At 40.5% G+C, this 14,244-nt stretch overlaps 1 protein-coding gene across 7 annotated transcripts in view; it reads right to left on the reverse strand.

The window, feature by feature from the left end:
• Positions 1-14,244, reverse strand: part of LOC115254206 (death-associated protein kinase related) — a 47,107-nt gene that overhangs the window by 20,330 nt on the left and 12,533 nt on the right. The gene's annotated exons all lie outside the window — the stretch shown is intronic.

Below are 14,244 nucleotides of genomic sequence, written 5' to 3' on the forward strand. Positions count from 1 at the left end.
TTTTTCATTTCCAAATCGAAAGTTACACTAACAAAATTTTATTGTGCATCACCATTGTTCTGACAACAGTTTTAATTTTTGTGGATGAATGACAGGGTAAAATTGCGTAGACCTAAATATTCCCACGCACTCCGATATTCAAAGTCAATTCAACTGAAACAAAAATGCATTTTCACCCCACATTCCCAACAGCTGCCCGGGGGGGGATTTTAGATTCAATTTTCATCGTAGGGTCTACCTACCTCACGCGCGGCATATTGGAAGCAACGAAAATCGCACCATTCGTTATTGACCTAGTTTTTATAACCCATCATCGTCCGGTGGTGGCCGGGTGCGATCGTGTTGCAACGCGTTAGGTCCGGTCGGTGTGATGCAATTTCAATTACGCTTGGGACAACGATGGGTAATAAACCCAAAAGAATGATATGGAACCGCGACATCCTATTGATCGCGCTGGAACAAAGATTGTTTATTTTTTTTTCGAAATCAAGGCGCCGAATTGGCCGGGTAAGGTTCTGAACTCAGGTGAACCTTAGCTGGAATGTTCTGAAATTGAGACACCGTATTGGCGGCATACGGCGCCGGACTTGTTTTGCACTCGATTTGTTTTGACTTCGAGTAAACTGAAAGAAGAGAATGTGGGGGTATAATTTCAACCAACATCCGCGGCCGGTGCTCGGCTAGGGTTCACTGTGCCCAAGTAAGGTATACTTCAATAACAAAGCGGGTGCTTTGTTTTGGAGAATTTGGTGCCAAATTCCAAAGACGATGAGGATGATGATGGTGACGATGATGATGATGGGGAGAATGATAATGACGTCGATGGTGGGGTTCAATTCTTTCACACACCCAAGCCTTGTATACGCTCAAGTGAGGCGGGGCTAGAAGATGTAGGCCTTGGTGTAAAGATTCTCAGTAGGTTTTGTGCGAACACGCCCAAGTCAGGCGTGGTTAGGAGATTTAAGCTTTTCGTTGGCATTAATATTCTTGGTAGAGCTTGGGATACGCCCAAGATAGAAGAGTTGTGATGTTTTCAAGAAGAGAAGGATTTTAATCACGATGAGGACAAGTAGGATAGGTAGAGGTCTAGGTTTTGGACTTATTAGTATTTTCATTTGGTAGGGTTTTGGATACGCCCAAGTTGGTTCGGGCATTGTTAGGAATTATCATGACATCTTCGGCAAGACGAGAATGATCGTAGGAATTTTAGACACGCCCAAGCTGGTTCGGGTATTGCTAGGAAATTTAGGCTATAAATACGGAGGCTTTGGCTTCAGTCGGGGCCAGTAGTCGGGGAGTTCGGTGACAACGTTAACGCAGGCAGCACATCGGATAAGTCTTGAGCTCCCATGTGGGACACCTCTAGATACTGTCCTAAGGCTGTAGGTAGGACTTAGTAGTCGGGTCAAGAAGAAGCTAGAAGTGTCTCTAGATTGTTAAACTTAATAGTTCAGTGAAGAAATACAGAAAGATGATATAAGAAAAAGTGAATCGTTGTAATATAAGTTAAGTGATGGTTTGTGATACTTCAATATAGTTTATTAAAAAGATATCGTCGGACTGTTATGAAATGAAAGATATCACATTCCGTGTTGTGTTTAATGCAGCCCCTGGACGGTACAGGGCGCTTCAAAATGATAAAATTTTGGGCTTCGAATTATTATCTGGTGTTGATTTAAATTTCGAATTCATCTGAATGCCTTTAAATAATTCTATTTTGGTCTTTTGAAAAGTTAATTCATGATTGTATATTAGTGTGGGTCATCGGAACCGTTTTCTCAGATCGAAGCTTTTTTGGTTCCGTTTCGGGTCCTGAATAACTGTGCAAAATTTGAGCACGATCGGGTGCGTCTACACTTTGCGCATTGCAATTGAAATTTGTATGGGATTTTGTATGGGAAAGCATACTTTTATGCATTTCTGTCATAAGTTGACAAATTTTGTCTGAAGCTTTTTAACCGATACTGTCAAATGGTAGCCAAGGATGTTCTGTAGAACTTTGTTGAAGACCGAAAAGCGATCCGATGCTTGTGAAAATAGTTATAACCAATGAACTGCATGCATGTGTTTATGTTTTAACATGTAAAGGAATAACAATAGCATCAAAATCATGCTGTTTCGCCAAGTAATGCCAACGCTATAATTTCTTTCATAAGCGTCAGATCACTTCGCGGTCTTCGACAAAGTTTTCCAGGACACCCTAGGCTATGTTTTCACTTTATCGGTTACATGGTTTTAGAAAAAATCGAGCTTGTTATGAGAGAAATACAAAAGTGTGTTGTCCCATGTAAAATCCCATACAAACTTCAAACGCGATGCGCAAAACATAGACATAACCGATCGTTCCCAAATTTTGCATACTTATTTGGGTCCTGAAATGGGATCAAAAAAATTTTGATCTGATAGGATACTATTGAATTTTTCATTTTTCCATATAAACGATGACCCACTCTATTGTATATCTTTGTTGTATGACAACCTTTGAATTTAGAAAAATGTGAATTAAGTTGGTTTTTTTTTTCTTTTTTAAAACGTCAAATTTCTCCGTTTGAATAAATTACTTTCAACTATAAAATCTGAATATTTAGTGTACTGTATCACACCATTATTCTAATTTGATTATTGTTTGCAAAACGCTACCCGGTATAAAACTTAAAACCTTAATCTGAGAAAACAATCACCGTAACTTACCCTAATGTTTATGCTCTCATGCTCAACCTGTTCCATTATCAATACTGGATTTTATGGAGCGTTTCTTAGTATATTGCATGCGTGGATATTTTTTTGGCGATTTTTTTTTTTTCAGAACTGTGACTCATCACTGCAACAATTTACTGGTGAGGTTTTAGGTAGATTTTCCCGAGAACTGATATTAAGATGATCTGAGAAGGGTTGTTTCGAAAGACAAGCGCAATTTCTAGTGAGATCCTTATAGATTGCATGCTAGATCATTGATAGTTCCTTCCTCCGATTCCTGGCGGTACTGAAGAGATACTAGTGCAGTTCCCTCGACATTCTTAAAGGTAGAGATATTTGTGATGGATTTTCTAGTAAAACATTGTAAGATTTCTGAAAATGCACTTGCGTATCCACCATTTCTTTCATTACTTTCGTTACTCCCTCCTTCTCTGAGTAGTATTAAATTCAAAGAGAAAAGCCAATAAAAATTAATTATCATAAAGTCATGCGGTGATAAAACCTATCGGAAATTAACTATAAGTGTTCATAGTTCAACTTTATTTTTGCAGATAATATATAAATATTTGTAAAAACGAATGGCAGTTTTAAATTGATTTAAATTTACAAATTTTTGAAACGAAAATTTAAAAAAAATGCATTTTGTACAGATTGTATTTTTTGTGGTGTACTCATATTTTCAATAATACTATTTTTTTTTTCAAATTTCTTCCGGCTGTTCTAAACTTAACTATATTGTAAAGATTTGGTAGAAGAACCGGAATAAAAAGACCAACTATGCTTCGAGATAGAGCGGAGGTCTCAAGGGGCGTTTCTTCTGGGATTCCCAGAAGCTCTGAATAAGATTATTCCGGGGGCTTATTTTGGATTCCATCAGAAATTCCCTCTGCGGATTTTTCCAGGAGTTTCATCTGAGATTCTTAAAAAAGTGCAGTCTGGGGTATCACCATAAGCTCTTGCCAGGATTTCTACTGGAAGTGTTTTTTTTTCAGAGATTCTTTCCTGGATTTCTCTAGAAATAATTTCCGGGACAATTCCTCCTAATAAAGTGGTCTCAAAGGAATCACTGAAAAAGTTCCCGGAGGAATTCACGAAAGAGTTCCGGAAGAAATTCCAAAAGTAATTCAGAGAGAAGTCCAGAAGAAGTTCCCGGAGGAAGTTCCCGAAAAAAATCCTGGAAGGAGTTCCTGGAGGAATCCCGGAAGGAGTACCCGGTGGAATTACCGTAGGCATCCTGGAAGGAAATGTTTAAGCAATCCCAGAAGTAGTTCCTGAAAGAATTTCAGAAGGAGGTATCCTGACGAAGGTTTTAAAAGAATACTGAAAGAAGTTCTAGTCATGGTTCTTGTAGGATTGCTGGAAGGATCTCAGAAAAAATCCCTGAAAAAATCCCTGAAGGATCTGAATTTTGGAAGGAGTTTCTGAAGAAATCCCCGGAAGAACTCCTTGAGGAATACCTCGTGGAATTGCTGAAATTTCTAAGAATATCATCTGGAAGTCCAATAAAACATTCAAAGATATTCCTAAAGAAATATTCGGGAGAATCTCGAATGGAATTCTTGGAGAACTGCCGGAAGAAATCTCTTGAAGTCTCAGTAAGAATTTTTGAAGGTATCCTGGAAAAAGTTTCTGGAGGTATCTCAAATGGAACCTTTTAAGAATCTCAGAAGGGATCTTGAGGAATCGCTGAAGGAACTCCTGGAGGAGGGATTCTAGAATAAATTTGTGGTAAAACAACGGATAAATTTCCTGGAGGAATCTCAGGTAAAAGTAATGGGGTAATGGGAGAATAGGAGGTCGCCTAACGTTTTCATCGATATATCATTGTTGCGGTCAATGCACACCTAAATTTTTGAATGTTTTGGAAAGCTTAGATTCTCAGGTTTCTAATGATGAGTTCGGATTTGAAATCGGTGGTTGCGAACACATCGAAAATCGCAATTTAATGATAAAATTCAAAATGGCGACCAAATCCAAGATGGCTGCCAAAAATTTTTCAACTTCAAATGAAAGGTCTATACTTTCCCTTCATGAAAAAGTGAAGTTTTGTATAAGTTACAACATTAAATTTTGAGATATTATGCGATAAATTAGGTGCAATTTGATGAAAAATCGTCATTTTTGTTACCTTGTCAGCCCATTGCCAAGCGAGGGGTCCATCAATTTAACCCAACCAAAGTGGTTTTCATCCTTTTTATCATATTCTAGCGAATAAGCAAGAAAAAAAATTGAAATCCCAGACTTTATGTAAATGGCGGCCTGGTTTCAGCGAAACTACTCATATAGGTAGTTAAAAACCTCATCATCTCAGGCTAAACCCAATGCAGACCCGAACAGGAATAAAAAAAAACCAATGCAAAGGAAATCAAATTGGGTTAGGGATCCATGTACTAACTCTTCGAAGAGTGTAGTTCGCGGTGGCGATGCCTGTCAGTAACAGAATGCCATCATTTTCGTGTCAGTTTGGTAGTGCGTCGTCGTTTCCCGTGTGCAGCAGGGCTGTTTTAGAGTGAAAGTGGTGAAAGTACGTAGAAAGATGATTTTGAGTTTGAATTCCGCTGGTGAAATGATGGAAAGTGCAACTTCTTATTAAAAAGAGGAATGTACTTTTGAAGATATCTGAAATAATTCGTGTTTCTTTGTGTTTGGCTGGCGCTTCTGTATCGTGGATCTCGAGGTGTAACAATTTTGGCTGATGGAAACCAGCTTCCATTTGCAGAGTTTGTTTTCTCATTGGCTATTTGCACTGCGCCCATCCAGGTGTTTTGTCGGATGTCATCCAGATGAGGGATTCGCGTGTTTTGGATAAAGATAGACTTGTGATCAATTTGGTGAAGCTTGGAAGTGTATGCACCCGTCACGTGGTCTAACGATTACCAATTGTGTGAGTTGCAATTACTCTTTGGATGTTTTCATAATGAGACATGAGAGCAGTGCCGGAGCGGATTCCTGATTTAATGATTTGTACGAAACCGGAGGATCTACGTTGTACTACAGTCGATACTAAATAAATGGGTGAGACCTTTCCTATATACATTATATAACGTTTAAAAACACATACACTGACGTTTTTTTTACGACGGTAATGGTCCCGCGTAAAAAAAACCGCGTAAAAAAACCGCGTTATTTCAAAAATCGTCGTAAAAAAAGTCAAGTCACGTTAGATGTGGTGCTGACTATTTTACGCGTGTTTTTGAAAAAAAAATAAACGCGGATTTTTTTTACGACGGTTTTTGAAATAACGCGGTTTTTTTAGGATGGACCGCGTAAAAAAACCACGTAAAAAAACCGCGTAAAAAAACCGCGTAAAAAAAAAACTTCAGTGTATTTGCATATATTTCAACCATATTAACTAAATACAATCTGGAGCGTTTGGTACGGTATGACCACGCATCCTTCCTTCCCTGTAGTTTCGGGAATTACTTCGACGATAGAACGATCGTTCAAAACTCGAGTTACTTCGAAGAATCATCTTCGCGGCAATTACAATGCAGTAGGCCTGGCCGCTTTGACACTTGTGTCATATCTTTTATATGCTGCAAGTTTCAATATTGACAAGAAAAGTAATTGGGCATAATCTAACCCAATTACTTTCCAGATGCTTTCTCGTACTGGCTGCGTTTGTATTAGATTAGATTCAATGGCAATTGAGTAATGCGACATACACTACACTAAGGATACGGGTATTGCCACAAAGGTAATATTGTACAGTCATGACTCGCTGGTTGGGGGCTTAATAGTTGGGTGGCTTTTTAGTTGGGGCTCCGTTAGTTGAGCGGTCAGCCAACTAAAAAGCACCTGGATGTCATAATTCAATGTCAAACTGAAAATGACAACCAATCTGTATTTCCGAGGGGCGAGCTAATGAGTTTTTGGTTTCGTAAAACTTTACTGATAATCGAGAAGAATTTCTATTGATATTATTGATGATATTGTTCTACCATCTATTGTAGCAAGGCAGCTGCCTATAGCACTGGAATAATCTGAAAAGCGATTTGATCAAGAGTGTGCTGTTGTTAGTGGTCAGTCATTGTCCTGTATGAAAGGCCAAAAAGGGTTGTGCGGACCCGCAAGCAGAGACACTTGCGCGAAACCCGCGTCAGGGGAAAAGAATCTCCTTCCAGAAGAAAGTTCTCACGAACAACTGCAAAATCAAGCCCTCGGTTGACAGAATACTCCCAATAGATGGGGTCGAAGAGCCCGCCCTCAATCCACGAAATGTTAACAACAAGGAGGAGGCAGTTCCAAGCTCCTGTCCAAATCGTTTCAATCGGGTGCCCTGATGGTCCCTCCCTTTCCCAATATATAATGAGATATGTATATGTAATGTATGTCAGTGTGTGTTGTGTATGTTTTGTTATGCATTTGTTTGAAAAACAATCATAATCATGATTAATAAGCATTTATAAAATATGCACAAACTTACCTGATTACTCCTGAAATAAAATGTGGATTAGCTACAAAACATTAAAAAAACACATCAAATCTCGATCCTGGAATGTCTGCTCACCACTGATCGGCCACTTTAGGCATGAAAACATTAACAAGATCGAAATTTGATGTGGTGGTAGATCTTACGCCGCAACGCACCATTCTAAGGTGATCTACCCACGTTACGGGGTAACGAGAAGAATTTCTATTTCATATTTATTAAAAAAAAAAAAACAATATGTACAATTACTTCGAAACAAATGCAAAACATCGGCAATCTTTATTTTGTCGATCATTGAAAGCGTTTTGTGCTTGCATTTTGGTCCGGGTGGTTTCATAAACATCTATATTTTCACTTCACCGACTAAAAACGGGGGAAAATAATTATTTCTCGCATTGGCCATATATGTATCTTGCAAAACGTATCAGTTTTACTCTAAATGTAAAACAAATTGAAAACTTTTTACTTTCAACCTAAACATGATTTAACAAAAACAATGCGCACGCCCCTTGTGCTGCTGTCACTTCACCCAACTAGCGAATCGAATTCGTTGGTTGGGTGGAGGTTGTGGCTCAACGAGCGAGTTCCGACTGTACTGGACTTTTTATACATTTTTGTCATTTTGTAGAAAATCATCTTTTGTACTTATAGAATGTTTAGTTAGCAATTTACATATACCTACATATTGTAGAATTTCATATCAAATTTGATCAGCCAATCCATAATTCTAACTACGCTAGTGTCATCGACAGCCCACGGCTGCCATATGGGGCACATTAGATTAACAAAAGCTGAACGACTATGATCGTCAGCAAATGAATGATCCCAACCGGTTGGCGTGAAAAATTTCGCGCACTTGTCATGCAACTACAGCTAGGTATATAAGCTTGAAACGCAACCAAAACAACATGATGAGACGTTTTAATTAAACAAATTAAATCTGCCGAAACGGGTACCCACCCCCGCCGTAAAAACCACCCTGCACTCACCCCTCAAACAACGCCAGCGATCAATGGCCGGTCGCTCAAACGGAAAAAGCGGAAGGGCAGTGCATTCTCTTGACCGTCAAACGTGCGAAAAGAAGGAAACCGCCGCCGCCGCCGAGAGGAAGCGCACACGACGTAGCAAATGAAAATGCACTTCCCGTCTTTCGAGTTTCGACCCCGGGCGCGGTTCGGTCCGAAAAACATTCGGCGGTTGCCAAATTCGAAGAAGAAATAAAAAAAAAACAGTTCGATTTACTTCACACGTCCGCAGCGATTCATCGTATGTTTGGCTCCTAACAGCCAACGCAGCGGTCGGACATCTGCCGCCGCCCTGACGATGCTATCTTTATCCCACGATGCGAGCGAGGGTGCAAACGGCCAGAGGCAATAATAAACAACTGCGTCTAAATAAGATTGTGCGACCGGTGGAATGCAATCCGTACGGTTCGAGGTAAGGCTAACACCGTCTTCCTCACTTTCGTTCCGTCCGACAGTTTTATTGGACGTTGTCAAATTTGGTTTTATGGCGTTAGACATGACAAATGTGATCATTAGATGGCTTGAGTAATTAGAGAAATTTTTGGGCGTTTTTATTTTCGATTTGCAGGTGAAGTCGAGGGATGGACAACCGTCCTCATCCCTGTAAGTATTGGCTCGCGGCACGAACCTGTTCGGGATGCGCTGAACTTCTGGTAGAGCTTCCGTGTCTGCTGGGAACGGTACAGCAGTTCCATTTCTTCACAGTCCGCTTCTACCACGCGGTGTTTTTTTCTTAAAGATGCGAGTCTATTTCCGTCTATGTAATGTCTTCATCATTCCTCGTTCTGACCTACGATGTTCTGACGGGTTCCATACTGCAGCACAACATCCTAGAGCATAACCGCCCCGGTGCTCTCGGCTGCGTCGTTGAAGCCTGCTTTGATTCTACTCTAGTAGTTATCTGAAAAGGTAACGTCAACATCACCAAGTAATGAATAAAGTCGATGTTAGAGCCAAAATGAGTTCTGACGTCGATAATGTCGAAGAAGTTTATTTTTAGGTTTATTTTTGACACTTTACACTTTGATGTGCAATCATGCCAGGGAATATTGTCGAAGAAGCGCCGTTCATCCATCACAACGAAGTCGATTTTCGATGTCGTCCACTGTGGTAATATCCATTGCTGGAAGAAGTTGCTACGTATGACCAGACCATGTATTAGGACCCCTATAGCTACAGCTAGGCGTGTGTATTCAACATGACCATGCTGAGGGTGCCGGAATCAATTCCCGGTCGGTCCAGAAACTTTTAGTAATGGGAATTTCCTTGACTTCTTTAGGCATAGAGTATTTTCGTGCCTGCCACACGATATACACAAGCAAAATGGTAGCAAGAGGGTAATGGATCTCAATGAAATCTGAATTGCGCGAAATACACAGCCTTTAAGGTGTTGGTTTTGGCACGTTCGACATGGCTCAGAATCTAATAGAAAGTAAGTTGAAACTCTAAGGAACAAATTTGTAGACGATCACAACATTATAAATCCCAATATAATTGCGGTTTCATAGGGCCCATATAGCCGAGACGGTAAACGCACGGGTATTCAGCATGACCATGCTGAGGGTGACGGGTTCGATTCCCGGTCGGTCCAAGGATCTTTTCATAAGGAAAATTTCCTTGACTTCCTTGGGCATAGAGTATCTTCGTGCCTGCCACATGATATACACATGCAAAATGGTCATTGGCAGAGGAAGCTCTCAGTTTATAACTGTGGAAGTGCTCATAGAACACTAAGCTGAGAAGCAGGCTTTGTCCCAATGAGGACGTTACGCCGAGAAGAGCGAGCGAGTTGCGGTTTCAGCTAACGAAAGAAGGAAGAAGATCTGTACGCTGCTTTACTCTGGATTGTTACATGCAGCACATGATTGTCGCTTAAAACTAACTAGATACTCTTTCACGAGTGTGAGCTATTGAAATGAAGGATAACAAAGCTGCCTAAGATTTCGGGCGCTTTGCTCAGTATCGTATTGAAGGTCACAAAGTTGGAGCAGCAGTATTACACGATCGCTGAAGTACTAGATTTGTAGTAATGAGCTGATTTTTTGTAAATTCTCCGTTTCTGCAATGAAATTATGCAAAACGCGTGGGTATTGGGATTCCTTGCCAAATTCTCCATTTCTTCAACAACATAGTTTCCCAAAGTTTTACTCCAACAGCATTATTTTAAGCAAGGATAAGAACCGGGGATGCAAAACGTCGAGTCGAGAAGGAGAGCGTCCAACATAGCTTAAAAGTTCCTGCCTCATGCTTCCACGGGTCAAGCGATGACAAATACAGCCAGTCAAGCATTGTGTGCTTAGCTGATAGTGAAACCTGGGCCCTTTTGTCCTTCTGACTTCAGCTTTGCTTCAGCTAGATTGAGGAGGTACGTCCCGAACGTCTGTTCACCAAGGAGGTGGGGCTCAAACAGCGTCTATTCTGGCATCCAGAGGCTGAATATGAAATGGCCTAAGAAGGCAGCCCCTTCAACGCTATGTAGGCAGCGCGGTCCCGGTAAAGTAGCCTGCTAAAAAGCTTCTAACACCAAGAGAAGCAATAATACAGTAAACGGATTGATTCAATGGAAACAGACCCGCTACGAATGAAGGACAACAACTGGATAGTCGGAACATGGAAAGTACGAACTTTGAATGAACTGGCTCGTGAACTGCAGAATGTCGACGTTATTGTGGCAGCTATCCAGGAAATACGCTGGCCCAAAACTGGAGAGCGCAAATTCCGAGCGGTGGATCCCATCGCCAACAGCTCATTCAAGTACCACATCTACTACAGCGGCGACAATAAGGCAGAACGTGGAGTTAGCCGGTGAAAGCCGATAAGCGACCGAATCTGTGTGTTAAAGATAAAGGGCAAATTCCTTTAACTACAGCCTGATCAGATGAAGCTTATGAAGTTGTTAAGAGTTTATCCATGAAACAGTGTTAACAACAGCGCTGGAAGTGATAGGTACCGCTCAGCAACGTCAACGTAATGATTGGTTTGACGAGGAGTGTCAACAACGAGTGACAAACGAAAAGAATGCCGCCATAAGTTGAACGCTAGTGGACTAAAGGGGTTCAGGTGGCCAAAAATCGAAAATTGACTTTATTTAATTTGAGATTTAGGTTCGGTAGTTGAAAGTAGACTATTTGGACCAGTAAACCCTAGAATATTAGTTTGCTAATCCATATACTTATCGAGATATTGGCAGCAGAATGGGACCATTGGCATTTTTTTGGTGAAATGAATGAATTGTTCATTTTTGCAAATCTTTGGCCTAAATGAAAAATGTAGAACTTTTTAGGTAGTTTCTAAAAGCTTACTTATAAACCTTTCTGTGGCATACCAGTTTAGCACCTATACACAGAGATGCGAATCGTCAGCATTCGCGCATCATCGAACACCGCGACCCAACCGCGACAACAATATTCGCGGTCCATCAGACATCGCGACTTTGCGACGTCGCGACGCGCACGTCGTCGGTCGTCAGCGACACGAAGACTCGAGCCGGTCAGACAGGAGAAACCGCGCCGCCGACCATCGCCCTCTTTCGCATCGCAGCAACCGGGTGGCAAGCACGTGTCATCCAAAACAGGCAATAGGCAATTTTGCGGCAATCAGCCGAAACTGTAGTGCGGAAATTTACACTTTCGAATGACATATCAGACGTAGAAAAGTTGTTTGTAAAACTTTTAAATAATGCCACTTTAAAAAAATATAATTTATCTCATACAAACCGTTTCTTGTCTACTCTAGTCAAGTTCACACATCATATACAACCATTCATTGAAAAATCCTGGAAAATGATAAAACCGACAACTTTTATATTTTTTCTTGTCATTATTAATGATTGCACTACATCACAGATGCATTACAAGCATTAAAGCGGCCAGGTCTACCTTAGGCCCTTTAGTCCTTGATCCTCGGTCCTGGGATGGAACACAGGTATTTACTCCGTGCCCTGGCCCTAGTGCTTAGGCTTAAGGCGAAACTGGAAGCATTTTCTCATTTTTTTGGTTTTTGATTTTTTATTAAATAACGAAGCAATATTTTCAAAATCGGTTTTCGTGCACATGTAGAGCATGGATCAAGGTATTTTCTGAATTTTTTTGTGGTGGAAAAAGTTTTCCATTTTTGCAGAAACCATTTTTTTGTGAAATTTTATTCAAAAATGGTTTCTGCAAAAACGAAAAATATTCTCCACAACGAAAAAAAATCAGGAGATACCAAGGGAGATACCTTGATCTATACTCTATATGTGTACGAAAACCGATTTTGAAAATATTGCTTCGTTATTTAATAAAAAATCAAAAACCAAAAAGTGAAGAAATGGATCCAGTTTCGCCTTAAGCGCTTTTACAAGTTCTCTAAAAAAACTAACCCATTTGTATGCACATCCGCGCACATGGCTTGCTACGATCGGACCTCTTGCTTAGAGGTCATTCTCATTCCAGAAACGTATGATTAATACAGTCGACTCTCCACATGTCGATGTTCTACATCTCGATATCTCTCTCTATCTCGATGGTTTGGTCGGTTCCATCAATCTACATACATTTAACCTTTCTACATGTCGATATCTCTTGTTGATTTTCCGGTGCTAGTCTTTTTTACGGCTGGCTCGCAGGGCCTGGCACCAATCCACTAACCCAGGGAGCTGGGCTTACCTTCCCGGAAGCTACGGGTTCTGCATTGGCATTTCCTCCAACTACAGTGCTAAATAGCTAGGCTCAAGCGCCAGAATTATCATTAATTTGATGTTAACTAAATAAATGAAAATGAATGTCGATATCTCCTTATCTCGATATTTCTCTATCTCGATGCGATCTCGTTCATTTTTGCTCTAGATTTATTTAACTTCATTTAACTTCATCTTCAGCTATAGCTGTACAGATTGTTTGGTTACTTAAATTAATTGCCTAATCCTAGTTTTAAAAGTCGTTCTAGTTAAATTAAAATCAAACCATGGTACACTGTTTAATAAGCAAACGCATCTCTCAAACGGGTGATGCTGACCATACGCTGTGGAATGCCGAGCAACCCAGAACAATTGTCGGTGACGTAAACGACGAGCCGGAGCATAGAAATTGACTTGATGTAGAAGATCTGGACAGTCTAAACGGTCACATAAAATATCGAATGCGAACATCATCTGTAGGTACTTACGTCTTTCACGAAGAGTTTCCAGTCGTATCAGCTGACATCGTTGTTCGTATTGTGGTAGTCTCCGCGGGTCATTCCATGGAAGCCTTCTTAGCGCAAACCTAAAAAAACTGCGTTGAACTCGTTCTAAACGTTGTATCTGAGTTTCATGATATGGTGCCCAAACTGGCACAGCATATTCGAGTACACTACGCACAAAACAGCTATACAAGGTTTTGAGAGCGTACACGTCATCAAAATCGGCGGCATATTTCGATATGCCCGTTTGTACAGGTTGCTAGATCTCATTTCTTAGGTGCAAAACGTTCTGGAAAGTATCCAGACACAGCACGATAACGACTGCATCGATTAGAGGGCACCTGTCGAGGCTCGAACCTGACTGACAACACCGTTCAACACTAAATTTTGTTATGGGATAAGAAAAAAAAATAACAGGGGTTTGGGATCCTACAAGTGTCATAGTGAAAGAATTTTTGAAAAATATTGGACCGGGCCTTTACAGTTTAAAACCGAAGTTTGTATGGAGAACTTGGGGTGTTCAATTGATATATGCATTAGAACGCGCTGTGCATATATTTAGGCGTTAGACAATAACGAAACTAACCCAAATACCGAAAATGCCTTAAAATATGCACGGCACGTTCCAATGCACATATCAATTGAAAACCCCAAGTTCTCCATACAAACTTCGGTTTTAAACTGTAAAGGCCCGGTCCAATATTTTTCAAAAATTCTTTCACTATGACACTTCTAGGGTCCCAATCCCCTGTTATTTTTTCTCATCCCGTAACTCCAAAATTTGTAAAATTTTGTTTAGCAGTGCAATCAATTCTTCGCTAGTACATCACGTCTCTTCCGTCCATAGTGCGGAGCCTTTGTTTTCCTGGGCACTTATCACTCACTAACTTTCTCTCTACTGTTGCTGTTAAATTTTTCTGACGTTTCTTG

Source organism: Aedes albopictus, chromosome 3 (assembly GCF_035046485.1).
Source record: "Aedes albopictus strain Foshan chromosome 3, AalbF5, whole genome shotgun sequence".
Taxonomy (NCBI): Eukaryota; Metazoa; Arthropoda; class Insecta; order Diptera; family Culicidae; genus Aedes; species Aedes albopictus.